At 53.6% G+C, this 19,813-nt stretch overlaps 1 long non-coding RNA gene across 1 annotated transcript; it reads right to left on the bottom strand.

Annotated features, from left to right (window-relative positions):
- Window positions 1–2,332: 2,332 nt before the first annotated feature.
- On the bottom strand, window positions 2,333–6,261 carry LOC135181515 (uncharacterized). Its single transcript, XR_010304900.1, has 3 exons — window positions 6,201–6,261; window positions 6,076–6,111; window positions 2,333–2,736 (listed from the first exon to the last, which is right to left on the bottom strand). It is a non-coding gene; the product is annotated as an uncharacterized LOC135181515 (long non-coding RNA).
- Window positions 6,262–19,813: the final 13,552 nt, after the last annotated feature.

Here is a 19,813-nt window from a genome sequence, read left to right as displayed (position 1 = left end):
ATAAATGGAATAGAAGAGTCAGAGCTGTTTTCTACTGGGATCACAGGGTCACAGGTGTCAGGGGTGGAGGGGACCCAAAGAGCTCATCCAGTCCAACCCCTCTGCCACAGCAGGACCACACAATCCAGCTCAGGGCACACAGCAACACATCCAGACAGGCCTGGAAAGGCTCCACAGAAGGAGACTCCACAACCTCTCTGGGCAGCCTGTGCCAGGCTCTGGGACCCTTCCAGGCAAGAAGTTCCTCTTGTGCTGAGCTGGAACCTCCTGTGCTGCAGCTTCCATCCATTGCTGCTTGTCCTGTGCCAGGCAGCAGTGAGCAGAGCCTGTCCCCCCCTCCTGACCCCCAGCCCTCAGAGATTTAGAGACATTGATTCAATCCCCTCTCAGTCTTCTCTTCTCCAGACTAAGCAGCCCCAGGGCCTTCAGCCTCTCCTCACCAGGCACTGCTCCAGGCCCCTCAGCATCCTCACTGCCCTGCCCTGGACCCTCTCCAGCAGTTCCTGTCCCTCTGCAACTGGGGAGCCCCAAACTGAAGGCAGTGCTCAAGATGAGGTCTCAGCAGGGCAGAGCAGAGGGGCAGGAGAACCTCCCTGGCTCTGCTGGACACACTCTGCTCAATGCCCCCCAGGACCCCATTGCCTCTTGGCCCCCAGGGCACATTGCTGCCCCATGGATGCTCTCCCCCAGCACCCCCAGCTCCCTCTCCTTGGGGCTGCTCTCCAGCAGTCACCTCCCAGCCTGGACTGCTGCAGTTTATTGTCCCTGCCCAGGTGCAGGACTCTGCCCTTGTCCTTGTTGAAACTCCTCTGGCTCCTCTGTGCCCAGCTCTGTGCCCAGGGCTCTCTGGATGGCAGCACAGCCTGCAGCTGATCCTGAGTTAAATCCTGTGGTAGCTGCCTTGGATGTGCCTCTGTCAGAGTGGATTATTTCCATAGGTAACTGCATTTGAGAATTGGAGCCCAAACCTGAGGCCATTCTGTAACTGATCTCTTGTTTCCTGCTGCTGCCTAGTGTGTACCTCAGGTTCCTCTGCTGTTTCCCTGCCCATCTGTTGCTGGAGTGGACCCAGAGCAAGGCAGCAAAGCTGAGGAAGGAGCTGGGGAGGAGCAGCTGAGAGAGCTGGGGGTGTTCAGCCTGGAGAAGAGGAGGCTGAGGCCAGAGCTCATTGGTCTCTTCCCAGAAAGCAGACTGCAGGCAGGTGGGAGTTGGGCTCTGCTCCCTAGGCTCAGGTGTCAGAAGGAGAGGAAATGGACTGGAATTGGGCCAGGGGAAGGTTAGGTTGGAGATGAGGGAAAATGTCTTTGCTGTAAGAGTGGTCAGGGCTTGGCACAGGCTGCCCAGGGAGGTGGTGGAGTGCCCATGGGTGGAAGTGCTCAAGAAAGGTGTGGCTGTGGCACTTGGGGACATGGTTTAGTAGCCATGGTGGTGTTGGGTTACTGCTTGAACTGGATGACCTTGGAAGTGTTTTCCAACCCAGACAGTGTTGCTGGCTCAGGAGCAGTGTGGGCAGCAGGACAAGGGAGGTTCTTCTGCCCCTGTGCTCAGCACTGCTCAGGCCACCCCTGCAGTGCTGGGTCCAGGTCTGGGCTCCTCCATTGCAGAGAGATGCTGAGGTGCTGGAAGGTGTTTGGAGAAGGGCAGCAAGGCTGGGGAGGGGCCTGGAGCAGAGCCCTGTGAGGAGAGGCTGAGGGAGCTGGGGGGGTGCAGCCTGCAGCAGAGGAGGCTCAGGGCAGAGCTCATTGCTGCCTGCAGCTGCCTGCAGGGAGGCTGTAGCCAGGTGGGGTTGGGCTCTGCTGCCAGGCAGCCAGGGACAGAAGAAGGGGACACAGCCTGAAGCTGTGCCAGGGCAGGTCTAGGCTGGATGTGAGGAGGAAGTTCCTGGCAGAGAGAGTGATTGGCATTGGAATGGGCTGCCCAGGGAGGTGGTGGAGTGCCCATGGCTGGAGGTGTTGCAGCCAAGCCTGGCTGGGGCACTTAGTGCAAGGTCTGGTTGCTTGGCCAGGGCTGGCTGAACCTGGAGCTCTCTGCCAGCCTGCTTGGTCCTATGATTCTGTGATTCTTCAGCCCTCCAGCCATCACTCAGTGCAGTGTGAGTTATTTCTCTCTCATCTTTAGCCACACAACCTTCTAGTGAGGAAAAAATACACCCCACAACAATGCTTTGCAAGCAGGAGGGAAATGAAAGACAGCAAATAGAAGGCATGTGTCAGCCCTGGCTCCTTCACCCTCTCCACATGAGTTATCACTGCTGGAGGTGCTCTCATTCTTGGCTCTGTTGCCAGCACAGTTCCCTCCAGGTACCTCAGCAGGAGCTTCCACCTTATCCATGACCAAACAGAGAGGATGGGAAAGCTCCTGAATCCATAATGCCAAGGGGGCAATGGATGCAGCTTGCTTTAAGCAGGGTTTATTCATGATTTAAACAGCTGCTGGGGAGGTTTCCTTCCCCCTCTTAGGGAATTAAGAAGCCATTTTAATGTCTGTTTCCTGCTGCCTCACACATTACTGCTGCAAACACTTTCAGATGCCTTCAGCACATGCACAGATATGATTGTTTGTTCCTCCTGCCTCTTCATAGGTTTCCATTCAGCTGCTCTTTATTTGGATGCCTCTTTGATGTGCCTCGACTTAGCTCTTGCCAAACTGAGAACTCTTCATCAAGGACACAAATACTTCAAAAAGGACTTTCTGGCATTCATTCCTCTTCTGTCCCCTCTGTCTTTTGTCTTTTTCCTTCAGCAGGAGAGTGAAAAGAGGAGGGAAGAGGATTGAGACATAGAACTTGCTCATCACAATATGTGACCGCACAGAAGAGTGGCACAGGCTGCCCAGGGAGCTGGGGGGGTCTTTAGACACTTTGGGATGTGGTTTGGTGGCCTTGGTGGTATTGGGTTGGTAGAATCACAGAATGGTTTAGGTTGGAAGGGACCTCAAAGCTCAGCCAGTTCCAAGCCCCTGCCATAGGCAGGGACACCTCCCACTAGAACAGGTTGCTCAAGGCCTCATCCAGCCTGGTCCTGAGCACCTCCAGGGAGGCTGTGGAGCACAGAAGCACAGAATGGGATCTTCAGCGTGTTGTTGTGTGCTGTCTGGTCCTGCTCTGGCAGGGGGGCTGGACTGGATGATCCCTTTGAGTCCCTTCCAACCCCTGACATCTGTGTGCCTGTGAACAGCAGATAAAGAAACTGCCTTCAACATGGTCTGGAGGTGTTGCAGCCAAGCCTGGCTGGGGCACTGAGTGCCATGGTCTGGTTGCTTGGCCAGGGCTGGGTGCTAGATCTGACTGCATGAGCTTGGAGCTCTTTTCCAGCCTGCTTGATCCTAGGCTTTTGCTGGAGACCTCTTGGCTACATCCTGAACCACCTCCCATGGCACAGAGTTTCCAGTTCCACAGTGGCAGTGTGGTCTGGACAAGCTGCCTCAAAAAGATTGCTCAAGGAGTTGTGATGTTTTTCACCCCATCTACCTGCAAAGAATGCATGCAGAGTCCACACCCCTCAGGATTAATGACTCTCCCAGCCCAGAGAGGCACCGAGTGGATTTCTTTGATAGTTCACACCCAAGTTGTTGGCAAACTGCTTGAGTTATGCAAAAAAAACCCAAAACCCCAAAGTGGAAAAGCACCTGGAAAAGAGGCAGAGCAAATCAGGACAGAAAAATGCTGGTCCTAGGCACTGCATCACACACTTGAGCAATGGGCAGAGTGAAGCAACATTTCTGCTTCAGGAGGATGACAAATGGGTCATAGGGGCTGGAAGAGACCCAAGGAGATCATCCAATCCAACCCCCCTGCCAGAGCAGGACAATCCTATCTAACACAGATCACAGAGGAACACATCCAGACAGGCCTGGAAAGGCTCCACAGAAGGAGGCTCCACAACCTCTCTGGGCAGCCTGTGCCAGGGCTCTGGGACCCTTCCAGCCAAGAAGTTTCCCCTTGTGCTGAGCTGGAGCCTCCTGTGCTGCAGCTTCCATCCATTGCTGCTTGTCCTGTGCCAGGCAGCAGTGAGCAGAGCCTGTCCCCCCCTCCTGACCCCCAGCCCTCAGAGATTTAGAGACATTGATTCAATCCCCTCTCAGTCTTCTCTTCTCCAGACTAAGCAGCCCCAGGGCCCTCAGCCTCTCCTCACCAGGCACTGCTCCAGGCCCCTCAGCATCCTCACTGCCCTCCCTTGGACCCTCTCCAGCAGATCCCTGTCCCTCTGCAACTGGGGACCCCCAAACTGAGGGCAGTGTTCAAGATGAGGTCTCAGCAGGGACCTGTGGGCAAATGGGTCCTGTTCCTCCTAACCCTCAAATGGTCATTGAAGGGTTTATGTTCAAGTGGACCTGAAAGCTCAGCCAGCTCTAACCCCCTGCCATAGGCAGGGACACCTCCCACCAGCCCAAGGCCTCATCCAACCTGACCTTGAACACCTCCAGGGAGGTTATGGAGCACAGAATGTGGCCAAGAGGGCCAGTGGGGTGCACCAAGAAAGGTGTGTCCCAGAGGTCTGGAGGAGTTCTCATCCTCCTCTACTCTGCCCTTGTGGGATCACAGCTGCAATACTGTGTCCAGGTTTGGGCTCCCCAGATCAAGATAGGGATCTACTGTGGAGAGTCCAAGAGAGAGGAGAAAAGATGATGAAGGGACTGGAACATGTCTCCTGTGAGGACAGGCTGAGAGACTTGGGCTGATTCTCTGCCTCTGTGACTCTAAGTTAATAAACAACAAACTGTAAGGGAATAAAACATAGGCAAAGGCACTGAGCAGCCTTTCAGACCTTCCCCTCATTAACCCTTTCATGACACTCACTAGGAGGAGGTTTAAATTGGCTTCCTGGAAATCTCTTGAGCCCAGGGCATTACTTCCCGGTGGATCACATCACTGCAGTCACCTGGCCCCAGCCCACACCTCTCATGATCAGTAGGGTCATAACCCACTTTGTGCTGCTGCCACTCAGAGAGGCAAGCTGGGGGGATGTGTGTGGAGGCAGTTGCTTAGTCAGCAGCAGGAGAGTTAAATTAACTCAGTTTATTGGTAAAGAAATGAAGTGTAAACAGTCACCTTCAGAGGTATCTGTGCACTCCTGCCCACAGAACCTGTGGCCTTTTGGGGGTAGGAGGCATCCAGATTGTATTTACAGACCATAGCACCTGGGCTCAGCCCAGCCGAGGTTATCTTAAGTCTTCTGAGCAGCTCAGAAGGAGTTTTGCTCTCTCTTGGTATATCTTGGCCGAGTGCAGCCTCAGCAGGTCTGCAGCTGGCACCAAGCTGTGTGGCACAGTCACCTTGCTAGAGGGCAGGGATCCATCCAGAGGGAGCTGGGCAGGCTGCAGAGCTGTGCCCAGGCCAACCTCAGGACATTCAACAAGGCCAAGTGGAAGGTCCTGCACCTGGGTGGGTGCAATCCCAAGCACAGCTCCAGGCTGGGTGGGGAATGGCTGAGAGCAGCCCTGAGGAACAGCCCCTGGGGGTCTGGGCTGATGCAAAGCTCCACAGGAGCCTGCAGGGTGAGTGCAGCCCAGACACAACCCTGTGCTGGGCTGCAGCCAGAGCAGTGTGGGCACAGGGCAAGGGAGGGGATTCTGCCCCTTGGCTCTGCTCTCCTCACACCCCACCTGCAGTCCTGGGGGCAGCTCTGGAGCCCCCAGCACAAGCAGGACATGGAAGTGTTGGAGGCAGTGCAGAGGAGGCCACCAAGATGCTGAGAGGGCTGCAGCAGCTCTGCTCTGAGCACAGGCTGAGAGAGTTGGGGCTGTGCAGGCTGGAGAGGAGAAAATATTTACAGTACCTTAGACTAAGTGCAATATATTTACAATACATTACAGCTCTGGGCAGTAATATACAAGTTAAAAACCAATACAGACACACAAGACCCCTCCCAGCAGTCAAAGTGCCCAGGAGGGGCTCCCAACCACTCTTCCATCTTCTTTCCATCCCCCTCTTTCATCCCAGAATCTGCTTTACATGGAAGATGAATTGGGAGACTTGGCAAGGGGAGGGGTTAGAAGCAAAGTGAGGAGTTGGGTTATGTGCAGGGTCAGGCAGAAGCAGGTAATAGAGCAGAAACCAGGGAGAGACTCCCTTACCTGTTTGTGTCCTGGTTTGTATGTGTCTCAGCAAACCTAAGAGTGAAGTCAACATGATCATGGTTTTCTTTTCACAGCCTAGCATCTAGTTTCTCTCATGAAAACATTCCCATTAACCCTACAACCTGTACAACATCTGCTGGCTGCAAGGTGTCCAGGCAGTGAAGCTGCTGAAGGGTCTGGAGAGAAGGGGGCTGAGGGGAGAGCTCATTGCTCTCTAGGGCTCCCTGAAAGGAGGTGGCAGCCAGCTCCTCTTGGTCTCTTCTCCCCGGTGTCAGGTGCTAGACAAAAAGAGGTTTGGGTTAGAGAGGAGGAACAGTTTCTTTGCTGCGGGAGTGGTTGGACATCACAGCAGGCTGCCCAGGCAGGTGGTGGGGTCAGCCTCCCTGGAGGTCTTCAAGCAATGCATGGCCATGGCACTTTGGGACACAGTTTAAAGGCCATAGTGAGCTTGGGTTGCAGGCAGGGCTTGATGATCTAAGAACTGGTTTGGTTGCCAAAGCCCTCTACAACAACACTACACTGCTGCCCCAGGAGCTGCCAGCTCAGCCAAGTCCTTAAGCTCACCACAAGTGAGCAGAACGAAGCAGCTAAACACAGCAGAGCTCAGCCTAAGTCAGCAGCCCAGGCAGCACCCGTGGGGGAGGGGGGGGAAGGTCAGAGCAATCAGCAAGCCTAGCCCTAGCTAGCCGGGGGGCCAACCAGGCCCCCCGGCCTTTGATCCCCTCCACCAGGCACCAGTGTGCACCAGGGACACTCACCTGTGGTGACAGGAGGAGGATCCTCTGCCCAGTTGGGCAAGCTTGGGGCTGCTGCCTGTCCTGGGGCTGCTTAAATAGGGCAGTGGGCAGGGAGGGCAAAGTGGCCACAGCTGGGGTGGGAGGAGGCTGCAACAGAGCCCAGGTGCTGTGGGTTTGGTGTAGGGGAAAGGGGAAATGAGTTGTGGGAGGGGAAAGGGGCAGATGGTGCTGAAAGGAGGGAGCTGGAGAGGAAAAGGATGGAGATGAAAAGAGAGAGATGGAGGGGAAAGGATGGAGATGGAGAGGAAAGGAGGAAGATGGGGGAGAAGAAAGGAGATGAAAAGAAAAGGAGGAAGATGAGGGGAAAGAGGAAGATGATGTTCCAGAGCACTCCAAATTCCTTTCTTCTCCCCGCCCCTCCCCCCCCCCCCCCATGGGTTTGAATGGAGAAGGAGAAGGTGTGAAAACTGCTTCCCACCCCCTGCCTGATGATGACACAGAATCAGAGAATCAGAGAATCCATCAGGGCTGGAAGGGACCACAAGGATCAGCCAGTGCCAAGCCCTCTGCCATGCCCAGGGACACCTCACCCTAGAGCAGGCTGCACACAGCCTCAGCCAGCCTGGCCTCAAACACCTCCAGGGATCAGGCTTCCACCACCTCCCTGGGCAACCCCTGCCAGGCTCTCACCACCCTCATGCTGTACAGCTTCTTCCTAACCTCCAGGTTGAATCTCCCCATTTCCAGCTTTGCTTCATCCCCCCCAGTCCTGTCACTCCCTGGCATCCTAGAAAGTCCCTCCCCAGCTTTCTTGTAGCCCCCTTCAGACACTGCAAGGCCCCAAGAAGGTCTCCTCGGAGCCTTCTCCTCTGCAGCCTGCACAGCCCCAGCTGCCTCAGCATCTCCCCACAGCAGAGCAGCTCCAGTCCTCTGCTCATCTCTGGTGGTCGTGCTGCAGGAGCAGGGCAAGCAGGAGCAGTGCCCCTGTGCCAGCCTGCTGCTCCCAGCCACTTTGCTGCTCCTCACACCGCTGGGGCAGCTTAGCTGTCAGCCCACCACAGAACCCTGGAGTGCTTCCACTTGGAAAAGACCTCCAAGATCCTTGAGCCCAACCATCAGCCCAACAGCAGCAGAGCCACCAAACCATGGACAGCTCTGCAAAGCCTCGGGGGGGTATTTTTTGTTGGGTGGTGGTGGAGTTTTTGGGTTGTTTCTTTTGGAAGCAACCTTAGTTAACTCCCTGCAGGGAGGCTGTAGCCAGGTGGGGTTGGGCTCTGCTGCCAGGCAGCCAGCAACAGAACAAGGGGACACAGCCTCAAGCTGTGCCAGGGCAGGCTCAGGCTGGATGTGAGGAGGAAGTTGTTGTCAGAGAGAGTGATTGGCATTGGAATGGGCTGCCCAGGGAGGTGGTGGAGTGGCTGTGCCTGGAGATGGTCAAGAAAAGACTGGATAAGGCACTCGGTGCCATGGTCTGGTTGGTTGGGCAGGGCTGGGTGCTAGGTTGGGCTGGGTGAGCTTGGAGCTCTCTGCCAGCCTGCTGGGTTCTATGATTCTATCTCCACAGACAATAGAGGGAAGTAGCTATGTGAGTTTTCCCCAGTTCAGCGAGCATCCAATGCCCTGATCAGCTGTGCTCCCAATAAGAGAATTAAAATCATAATTAAGGAAAAAACTCTCAGCATTAAAGATGACTTCAAATAGCTGCCAGGAAAGACGAGAAAGGTGACTTAGCTCAGAGCTCTCCTCTGGGCTGAGAGCCGTTGCTCAGCTAAGCTATGAATAGGAGGCAGATGAACTGCAAGGTTTGGCTTCTGCTTTAGACGCAGCTTGTTCCGCTGGCAGGGAGGGTGCACCGCAGCCCCTTCATCACCTCCGCAGCCCCTTCATCACCTCCGCAGCCCCTTCATCACCTCCGCAGCCCCTTCAGCACCCCCGCAGCCCCTTCAGCACCCCCGCAGCCCATTCAGCACCTCCGCAGCCCCTTCAGCACCCCCGCAGCCCCTTCAGCACCTCCGCAGCCCCTTCAGCACCTCCGCAGCCCCTTCAGCACCTCCGCAGCCCATTCAGCACCTCCGCAGCCCATTCAGCACCTCCGCAGCCCCTTCAGCACCTCCGCAGCCCCTTCAGCACCTCCGCAGCCCATTCAGCACCACCGCAGCCCATTCAGCACCTCCGCAGCCCCTTCAGCACCTCCGCAGCCCATTCAGCACCTCCGCACCCCCTTCAGCACCACCGCACCCCCTTCAGCACCATCGCACCCCCTTCAGCACCACCGCAGCCCATTCAGCACCTCCGCAGCCCCTTCAGCACCACCGCAGCCCATTCAGCACCTCCGCAGCCCCTTCAGCACCTCCGCAGCCCCTTCAGCACCTCCGCAGCCCCTTCAGCACCTCCGCACCCCCTTCAGCACCTCCGCAGCCCCTTCTGTACCCCCGCAGCCCCTTCAGCACCACCGCAGCCCATTCAGCACCTCCGCACCCCCTTCAGCACCACCGCAGCCCATTCAGCACCACCGCAGCCCCTTCAGCACCACCGCAGCCCATTCAGCACCTCCGCACCCCCTTCAGCACCTCCGCAGCCCCTTCAGCACCACCGCAGCCCATTCAGCACCTCCGCACCCCCTTCAGCACCTCCGCAGCCCCTTCTGTACCCCCGCAGCCCCTTCAGCACCACCGCAGCCCATTCAGCACCACCGCAGCCCCTTCAGCACCCCCGCAGCCCCTTCTGCACCACCGCAGCCCCTTCTGCACCACCGCATCCCCTTCTGCACCCCCGCAGCCCCTTCAGCACCACCGCAGCCCATTCAGCACCACCGCAGCCCATTCAGCACCACCGCAGCCCCTTCTGCACCTCCGCAGCCCATTCAGCACCACCGCAGCCCATTCAGCACCACCGCAGCCCATTCAGCACCACCGCAGCCCATTCAGCACCACTGCAGCCCATTCAGCACCTCCGCAACCCCTTCTGCACCACCGCAGCCCATTCAGCACCTCGGCAGCCCCTTCTGCACCACCGCAGCCCCTTCAGCACCCCCGCAGCCCCTTCTGCACCTCCGCATCCCCTTCAGCACCTCGGCAGCCCCTTCTGCACCACCGCAGCCCCTTCAGCACCCCCGCAGCCCCTTCCTTCAGCACCCCCGCAGCCCCTTCAGCACCCTCGCAGCCCCTTCTGCACCTCCGCAGCCCCTTCAGCACCACCGCAGCCCCTTCAGCACCACCGCAGCCCCTTCAGCACCTCCGCAGCCCCTTCTGCACCTCCGCATCCCCTTCAGCACCTCCGCAGCCCCTTCAGCACCCCCGCAGCCCCTTCAGCACCGCCGCAGCGCCGGTGGCAGCTTGCTCGGCAGCAGCAGGGCTCTGCCGGCGCATCTCCAGCTCACTGCGCTCTTCAAGCAGCCGCGGGCAGCGCTTTCCCTGCCCTGTGTCCCGAAGGGCTCCAGAGGGACTGCTTTTCGATTTGCATTTATGAGGTTGATTTGGAGATGTTCTGTGTGTGGAGGTTTTGCTTTTTAATTTGGAGTTGGGTTTTTATTCGGATTTAATTTTGAGATGAATTTAACTTTGCATTTGGAGTTGGTTTTTTTTTGTTTGGAATTCATTTTTAGATGGAGTTATTTTTGTATTTGGACTTATTTTTAACAAGGATTTATTTTTTTAATTTGGATTTAATTTTCCTGCTGATTTTCCCCTTTTTTATTTGGATTTAATTTTAATTGGGATTTAATTTTCCTGCTGATTTTCCCTTTTTTATTAGGATTTAATTTTAATTGGGATTTAATTTTCCTGCTGATTTTCCTTTTTCATTTGGATTCACTTTTCATGTGGATTTAATTTTTATGGCGATTTTCCTTTTTTATTTGGATTCATTTTAATTTTTAGATGGATTTATTTTTGTATTCGAATTTTTGTAAACATGGATTTATTTCTTTAATTTGGATTTAATTTTCATGTTGATTTTGCTTTTTTATTTGGGTTCATTTTTTATGTGGATTTAATTTTTAGATGGATTTATTTTCTGATTTGGATTTTTTTTTTTAACATGAATTTATTTTTTAATTTCAATTTAATTTTCCTGATGATTTTCCTTTTTTATTTGGACTTATTTTTTATGTGGATTTAATTTTAGATGGATTTATTTCCTTTTCTGATTTTTTTCTTTTAATACGGTTTTATTTTTTAATTTGGATTTAATTTTCATGCAGATTTTCCTTTTATATTAGGATTTTTTTTATTTGGATTACATTTTTAGATTGATTTAATTTTTTATTTGGAGGGTTTTTTTATTTGGAATTATTTTTTATTTGGATTTAATTTTTATGATGGTTTATCTTTTTTATTTGGATTTCTTTTTTTATTTGGAGTTATTTTTAATATAGATTTTTTTAATTGGATTTTTTAAATTGATTTTTTTTTATTTATTTTTTATGCAGATTTCTTTTTTTATATGGATATATTTTTATTTTGGATTTATTTTTTATTTGGATTTATTTTTTATTTGGCTTTATTCTTTATTTGGGTTTTTTTTAATATGGATTATTTTTTTAATTTAGTTTTAACTTTTTCCAGATTCATTTTTTTAATTGGGATTTATTTGTTTTATTTGGAGTTATTTTTTATACGGATTTAATTTTTATATGGATTTTTTTAATATGAAGATAATTTTTTATTTGGTTTTATTTTTTATACGGATCTATTTTTTATTTGTATAAAACTTTTATTTGGATTTAGATTTTATTTGGATTTTTGTTTTCAATTTCGAGATAATTTTTATTCAGATTTTTTTTATTATTTGGATTATTTTTTTAAATTGGATTTATTTTTTAAATTGGATTTTGGGTTTTTTTAATTGGATTTTTTTTAATTTGGATTCAATTTTCATGTGGATTTATTTTGTTATTTGGATTTTTTTTACTTGTTTGAATTTATTTTTTTATTTGTGGGTCATTTTTATTTAGATTCCTTTTGTTACTTGGATGTATTTTTTAATTTGGATTTTTTCAATTTAATTTTTATTGGATCCATTTATTTATTTATTATTTATAGAGTCATAGAATCATAGAATGGTTCAGGTTGGAAGGAACCTCAAAGCTCAGCCAGTTCCAACCCCCTGCCATAGGCAGGGACACCTCCCACTAGAACAGGTTCCTGAAGGCCTCATCCAGCCTGGTCCTGAACACCTCCAGGGAGGTTGTGGAGCTGGATGGGTGGGCAGAGGCCAATGGGATGAGACTGAACAAGGCCAAGGGCAGGGTTCTGCTCTTTGGCCACAGCAACCCCAAGCAGCACTGCAGGCTGGGGCCAGAGTGGCTGAGAGCAGCCAGGCAGAGAGGGAGCTGGGGGTGCTGGCAGAGAGGAGCTGCAGAGGAGGCAGCAGTGCCCAGGTGGGCAGCAGAGCCAATGGCATCCTGGGCTGGCTCAGGAGCAGTGTGGGCAGCAGGACAAGGGAGGTTCTTGTGCCCCTGTGCTCAGCACTGCTCAGGCCACCCCTGCAGTGCTGTGTCCAGGTCTGGGCTCCTCCATTGCAGAGAGATGCTGAGGTGCTGGAAGGTGTTTGGAGAAGGGCAGCAAGGCTGGGGAGGGGCCTGGAGCAGAGCCCTGTGAGGAGAGGCTGAGGGAGCTGGGGGGGTGCAGCCTGCAGCAGAGGAGGCTCAGGGCAGAGCTCATTGCTGCCTGCAGCTGCCTGCAGGGAGGCTGTAGCCAGGTGGGGTTGGGCTCTGCTGCCAGGCAGCCAGCAACAGAAGAAGGGGACACAGCCTGAAGCTGTGCCAGAGCAGGTCTAGGCTGGCTGTGAGGAGGAAGTTGTTGGCAGAGAGAGTGATTGGCATTGGAATGGGCTGCCCAGGGAGATGGTGGAGTGGCTGTGCCTGGAGGTGTTGCAGCCAAGGCTGGCTGGGGCACTTAGTGCCATGGTCTGGTTGGTTGGGCAGGGCTGGGTGCTGGGTTGGGCTGGCTGAGCTTGGAGCTCTCTGCCAGCCTGCTGCATTCTGTGAGTCTAAGAAAGCAGAGCCTGGCACAAGGCAGGCACCAGCTAAGTGTGTAGCACGGGAGAAGAAGATGCCTGTGCAAGCCCGCACAGGCAGAAGCCTGTTTCTGGCCCATCAGACCTGCCAGGACAGGTGGTGGAAGCCAAGAGCCGGGCAAAGGGCAGGAGCTGTCCAAAAGCAGGGACGATCCAAAGCAGCGATCCTGTCCCGGCAAGAAGCTGTCCCGCCAGGAGCTCTGTCCAGGCAGGCACCCCCACAGGGCAGGATCCGCCTCATGCCTTCTCCCTTGCTCTGTTTGTCCTTTCCTAGCCAAAGTCTCCATTTGCCATCTGACACTGGGCACAAAAGCCCAGCCCCAGCCCGACTGCAGCGCAGGCTCCCTCACAGGGCAGCACAGGGCAGGAAAGGCTTCCTGCTGCTCCCCTCCAAGCCTGCAGAGCACGGGATGGGGGGAAGCAATTTTCACACCTTCTTCTCCTCCTCATTCAAACCCATGGGGTGAGGGGGAGAGGAAAGGAATTTGGAGTGCTCTGGAACATCATCTTCCTCATTCCCCTCCTCTTCCTCCTTTTCTTTCCATCTCTTTCTTTCTCCCCCATCTTCCTCCTTTCCTCTCCATCTCTATCCTTTTCCTCCCACCTTCCTCTTTTCATCTCCATCCTTTTCCCTCCATCTCCCTCTTTTCATCTCCATCCTTTTCCCCTCCAGCTCCCTCCTTTCAGCACCATCCACCCCTTTCCCCTCCCACAACTCATTTCCCCTTTCCCCTACACCAAACCCACAGCACCTGGGCTCTGTTGCAGCCTCCTCCCACCCCAGCTGTGGCCACTTTGCCCTCCCTGCCCACTGCCCTATTTAAGCAGCCCCAGGACAGGCAGCAGCCCCAAGCTTGCCCAACTGGGCAGAGGATCCTCCTCCTGTCACCACAGGTGAGTGTCCCTGGTGCACACTGGTGCCTGGTGGAGGGGATCAAAGGCCGGGGGGCCTGGTTGGCCCCCTGGCTAGCTAGGGCTAGGCTTGCTGATTGCTCTGACCTTCCCCCCCTCCCCCACGGGTGCTGCCTGGGCTGCTGACTTAGGCTGAGCTCTGCTGTGTTTAGCTGCTTCGTTCTGCTCACTTGTGGTGAGCTTAAGGACTTGGCTGAGCTGGCAGCTCCTGGGGCAGCAGTGTAGTGTTGTTGTAGAGGGCTTTGGCAACCAAACCAGTTCTAAGATCACCAAGCCTTGCCTGCAACCCAAGGTTGATATTTGAAGTTCTAAATCCCCCAGGAAATTCTGGGTTCTGGGCTAGTCCCTTTGCAACCCTTGGCTGTGGGGATTTCACTGCAGTGGCAAGGAATTGCCAGTGCTGATGTCTCTAGGCACAGCTCCCTCTGAGGCAGGATGGTGACTCTGGACTGAGCTTGCAGTCGTCAGTTTCATATTAAAGCTGAGAGATGACTGTGTCCAGTTCTGGGCTCCTCCATTGCAGAGAGATGCTGAGGTGCTGGAAGGTGCCCAGAGAAGGGCAGCAAGGCTGGGGAGGGGCCTGGAGCACAGCCCTGTGAGGAGAGGCTGAGGGAGCTGGGGGGGTGCAGCCTGCAGCAGAGGAGGCTCAGGGCAAAGCTCATTGCTGCCTGCAGCTGCCTGAAAGGAGGTAGCTTAGTGCCATGGTCTGGTTGATTGGACAGGGCTGGGTGCTCGATTGGGCTGCATGAGCTTGGAAGTCTCTTCCAACCCCACCCCAGTTCTAGAGGGACATAGAATTGCTTGAGAGAGTCCAGCACAAAGATGCTGAAGGGAATGGAGCATCTCTGTTAGAGGTGAGGCATCAGCCAGCCCAGGGGCTGGTGAGGGCTGTAGACTGTTAAGGGAGAGGGCAGGCTAGAGAAGGAACTCCCTGCTGAGCAGTTGCTCCTCCAGGCACAGCTGTCCTTTGCTGCCTCATCTCCCTCCTAGGAGTGCATGTTTACTTCCACTAAAGCCTTGCTGCGAGGTCTCAAGCGTGGCTGTGTCACCAAGCCCTGCTGTGTGCAAACTGACAGTGCAAACAAGCCTGCTGGAAAGGCTCTGCAGCTGGGGAAAGGAGAGGTTGAGATCAGCTGTGCAAGTGGCAAGGGCAGAGAAGGCTCAGAACACATGAGATAATCTATGGCAGTGAGTCAAAGACCTTCCCTAATGCCAGGTGGGAAGGGCCCCCAAGGATCAGCTGCTCCAAGCTTTCTAGGTGGCAGAGAGCTGCCCCAGCAGCCTGCCAGGCTGAGTCTTAAGACTGTCCAGCAGAGTGGAATCCACCCCTGGGAGATGATTCCAGTGCCTGACTGTGCTCCTGGGGAAACACTTTCTTCTGGGGAAAACTCCTATTGACCTCTGCCACAGGAAAGAGAGGAGGAGGAGGCTCTGGTCACAGCCTTGAGCACAGACTGAGTTAAGAGTGAGTAGTGACTTCATGGGAGACACCTATGAATCACAGACCCATGCAGGCTGGCACAGCCCCTCAGGAGCACCAAGCCCAACCCAGAACCCTGCTCTGCAAGGTTCACCTTAAACCATCTCCCTAAGCACCACATCCAAACCACCCTGACACACAGCCAGGCTGGGGGACTCAGCACCTCCTCCCTGGGCAGCTCATTCCAGTTCTGAATGCTCTCTGCACAAAAAACTTCTTCCTAAGGTCCAATCTAAACCTCCCCAGCCTCAGCTTGAGGCCATTCCCCCTTGTTCTGTCTGCAACTGTCTGTGAGCAGAGCCCAGCAGCAGCCTCTGCACAATGTCCCTGCAGGTAGCTGCAAACAGCAATGAGGTCTGCCCTCAGCCTCCTCTTCCTCACACTACCACATTAACTGCTTCTGTGCTCCACAACCTCCCTGGAGATGTTCAGGACCAGGTTGGATGAGGCCTTGAGTGACCTGTCCCAGTGGGAGGTGTCTCTGTCTGTAGCAGGGAGGTTGGACCTGGCTGAGCTTTCAGGTCCCTTCCAACCTAAACCGTTCTATGATGTTAAAATCTCTTCTTTGTCTTTGCCTCAGAGCTAACCAAAACCTCAACCATGAACAGCACTCAGATATGCTCCTTACTCCTGCTCAGTGATTTTCCTGCCCACTGAACAACTCCCCAGAGCCAAATGGATTCAGCACTCTTTGGCCTTTGTCTCCTGTGGGTCTGACATAGATTTTTCCCTTGCACACCACAGCCCATTGACGTCTCTCTAGCCCTAATAGCCCTGGGTTGGCTTTAATTGCAAGGCTAAACAAGAGGAACAATAAACTTGCTTATCAGCACTGGAGGCCAGTCACTGTTCTTCATGGTGCTCAGCCCTTACCACGTCAAGCACTGCTGGGTTTCAACAGGACAAACCCTTTCCAGTTGCACAGCAGGCAGGCTGAGCCCCTCTGTCTGGTCCCCACTGCAATGGGGATGTGTGAACACAGTCAGCAGGGAGGGAAGGCATGAGCAGGGTTGCAGAAAGGCAGATCTAGTCTGCAGGTGAATTATTTGCACAGCTTAGCTGCTGATCTGGGTAGCAATTTTGTTATCAGTGCTGTCTCACCTGCTCCTTCAGTCCTCTGTCAAAGTGATAAACCCCCTCTGGAATTAAATTCCAGGCCTTAAATTCCAGGGGATTCTTTTAGCTGCTAATATGGAGGGTTTAAAAGCCTGACTTTGCCTGCCTTGGTGCTGGAAGGTGTTTGGAGAAGGGCAGCAAGGCTGGGGAGGGGCCTGGAGCACAGCCCTGTGAGGAGAAGCTGAGGGAGCTGGGGGGGTGCAGCCTGCAGCAGAGGAGGCTCAGGGCAGAGCTCATTGCTGCCTGCAGCTGCCTGCAGGGAGGCTGTAGCCAGGTGGGGTTGGGCTCTGCTGCCAGGCAGCCAGCAACAGAACAAGGGGACAGAGCCTCAAGCTGTGCCAGGGCAGGTTCAGGCTGGATGTTAGGAGGAAGTTGTTGTTAGAGAGAGTGATTGGCATTGGAATGGGCTGCCCAGGGAGGTGGTGGAGTGCCCATGGCTGGAGGTGTTGCAGCCAAGCCTGGCTGGGGCACTGAGTGCCATGGTCTGGTTGGTTGGGCAGGGCTGGGTGCTAGGTTGGGCTGGGTGAGCTTGGAGCTCTCTGCCAACTTGAGCAGTGCTGAGCACAGGGGCACAAGAACCTCCCTTGTCCTGCTGCCCACACTGCTGCTGAGCCAGCCCAGGATGCCATTGGCTCTGCTGCCCACCTGGGCACTGCTGCCTCCTCTGCAGCTCCTCTCTCCCAGCACCCCCAGCTCCCTCTCTGCCTGGCTGCTCTCAGCCTCTCTGGCCTCAGCCTGCAGTGCTGCTTGGGGTTGTTGTGGCCAAAGAGCAGAACCCTGCACTTGGCCTTGTTCAGTCTCATCCCCTTGGCCTCTGCCCACCCATCCAGCCTAACAAGCCAGTATTTGAAGAGCTTTCCTGCTGCTTTCCAAGCCTGACCTGAAAGCAGAGCTGCTTTTTCCCCCCAGGATGCCAGGAGAGGCTAAGTAGATTTTCTCTTCTGCTTTGTGACCTATTCTACCATGAGGGGGAATTGTTCCTGTTCTAAAAGCTTTGGATTCAGCAAAAGCAGTTGGGATTTTCCACCAGTGCTGGGTGGAATTGACACAACTACCTGCCTGAAATGGCAGCAGCTGCTTCCCTGCCTGAAATGTGGCTAAGGATGGATTCCTTGTACCTTGCTGGCTTCCTCTGGCTGGGGATGTGTAGAGCAGCAGTGCTCAGTGTGACCTGCCAGGTGCTGGTTGTTTGCTGTTAATCATCTCAGCTGAAATAACAGAGATGCTTGCAGCTGTGGCTGCCAACTGCTCCCTTCAAAGCCAAAAGCTAAATATCTTCTGTGTCTGTTTGCTTCAGTGAAACCAGGTGAAAGCTTCTGAGGGCACCTCGCAGGGATGCTGCTCTGCTCGGGGACAAAAAGAGGCATTTTGGTTTCCAGGGACTGCACAATCTATGAGGAGAAATGAAGTCTCCTTGGTGAGCTCCTTGACTCTGGCAATCTTAGAACCACAGAATCTTAGAATCCTAGAATCCAGCAGGCTGCCAGAGAGCTCCAAGCTCACCCAGCCCTGAGCAAGCAACCAGACCATGGCACTAAGTGCCCCAGCCAGGCTTGGCTGCAACACCTCCAGCCATGGGCACTCCACTTGTCCAGGACAAGTCTCTTTCTTTCTTTTCCTTCCACCACCCAGAGCCTTGTGGAGTCTCTGAATTTCTGATGGGGGCTCTTTACCTGTCCCAGCAGCTGGTTGCCTTTGTCAGAGAAGGATGCCAGAGCTTTGGGCTTAATCCCAGTTGGAAGTGTTTTTCTACTTGATCAAGGGTCGAGCAGGTTATTGTGCTGCCTACCTTACTATAGGCTTGCTGAGAGCATCCTCTGGCACTTGCTGTGCTTATTACTGCTGTATCCCCCCCCCAAAAGCATCCTCTCTGATGTGATGCTTTCAGAAGGGTTACTTCCTCACTGAAAAGATGGATCCCAAATGAAAGGGCACTGGCAGCAGAAGTGGCATTTCATCTCAGCGAGATAAAAGGAGCTGCCTGTGGCTAGGCCTGGATTCTGCTGCTTTTCTTCCACTTCCCTGTTGGTTTTTGAGCTTCAGCCTTCCCTTGGCCTAAGAAGGGGAGGGATAAAGTGAATTCAGAGAGACTGCAACCATAGGGAGAACACAGAGAGCATGGGATGGAGACAGAGGTCAGCTCTTGGGGTACACAATGATGTCTAGAGAGAATCAGGGGCCAGGGAGAAAGGAGAAAGCAGGATGAAAGGTCAAACAGAAGGAAGGAATCTGAGGTCAAGCCTTGAAGGGGTTGCTCATGTTGTGGTCACAGAACCAGTCAGGGTTGGAAGGGACCACAAGGCTCAGACATTGCAACTCCCCTGCCATGCCCAGGGACACCTCACACTAGAGCAGGCTGCACACAGCCTCAGCCAGCCTGGCCTCAAACACCTCCAGGGATCAGGCTTCCACTACCTCCCTGGGCAACCCCTGCCAGGCTCTCACCACCCTCAGGCTGAAGAACTTCCTCCTAACATTCAGGCTGAATCTCTCCATTTCCAGCTTTGCTCCATTCCCCCTACTCCTATCCCTCCCTGACAGCCTAAAAAGTCCCTCCCCAGCTTTCTTGTAGCCCACTTCAGATCCTGAAAGGCCACAATAAGGCCCCCTGGGAGCCTTCTCCCCTCCAGACTGCACAGCCCCAACTGCCTCAGCCTTTCCTCCCAGCAGAGGTGTGATAAATCTGTGTCCTACCTCTCTGAAGCACTGCCAGGAGTAATCAGTCCTCTTGGCAGCTTCTGACAGCAGCAACATTTGGATTCAGTGGGGCTGGGATTCCAGCAAAACTGGATTTGCCTCTGCCTGGGCTAGGAAAGGACATCCTGAAGACTCTCTTTATCAGGCACTCAGAGGGCTTTGTCCTTGGACTGCCACAGAATCACAGGTTGGGTTAGGTTGGAAGGGACCTCAGAGCTCAGCCAGTTCCAAACCCCCTGCCATAGGCAGGGACACCTCCCACTAGAACAGGTCACTCATGGCCTCATCCATCCTGATCCTCAACACCTCCAGGGAGGCTGTGGAGCACAGCTGCAGCAGCTCTGCTCTGAGCACAGGCTGAGAGAGTTGGGGCTGTGCAGACTGGAGAGGAGAAGGCTCCCAGGAGAGCTTGGAGTGGCCTTGCAGGATGTGAAGGGAGCTCCAGGAGGGCTGGGGAGGGACTATTGACAAGGTCTGGTAATGAGAGGAGGAGGAGGAATGGGTTTGAAGTGGCAGAGGGGAGATTGAAAGTGGATGAGAGGAAGAAGATCTTTGCAGTGAGGGTGGTGAGACATTGGCACAGGTTGCCCAGGGAGGTTGTGGAGCACAGAAGCAGCCAATGTGATCAAAGCACATTGGGTGCTTCTGTGCTCCACAACCTCCCTGGAGGTGTTCAGGACCAGGCTGGATGAGACCTTGAGCAACCTGTTCTAGTGGGAGATGTCCCTGCCTATGGCAGGAGCTTAGAACTGGCTGAGCTTTGAGGTCCTTTCCA

The sequence above is a fragment of the Pogoniulus pusillus genome, chromosome 15 (assembly GCF_015220805.1).
Source record: "Pogoniulus pusillus isolate bPogPus1 chromosome 15, bPogPus1.pri, whole genome shotgun sequence".
NCBI lineage: Eukaryota > Metazoa > Chordata > Aves > Piciformes > Lybiidae > Pogoniulus > Pogoniulus pusillus.
This window is presented reverse-complemented; position numbering and strand designations above follow the sequence as displayed.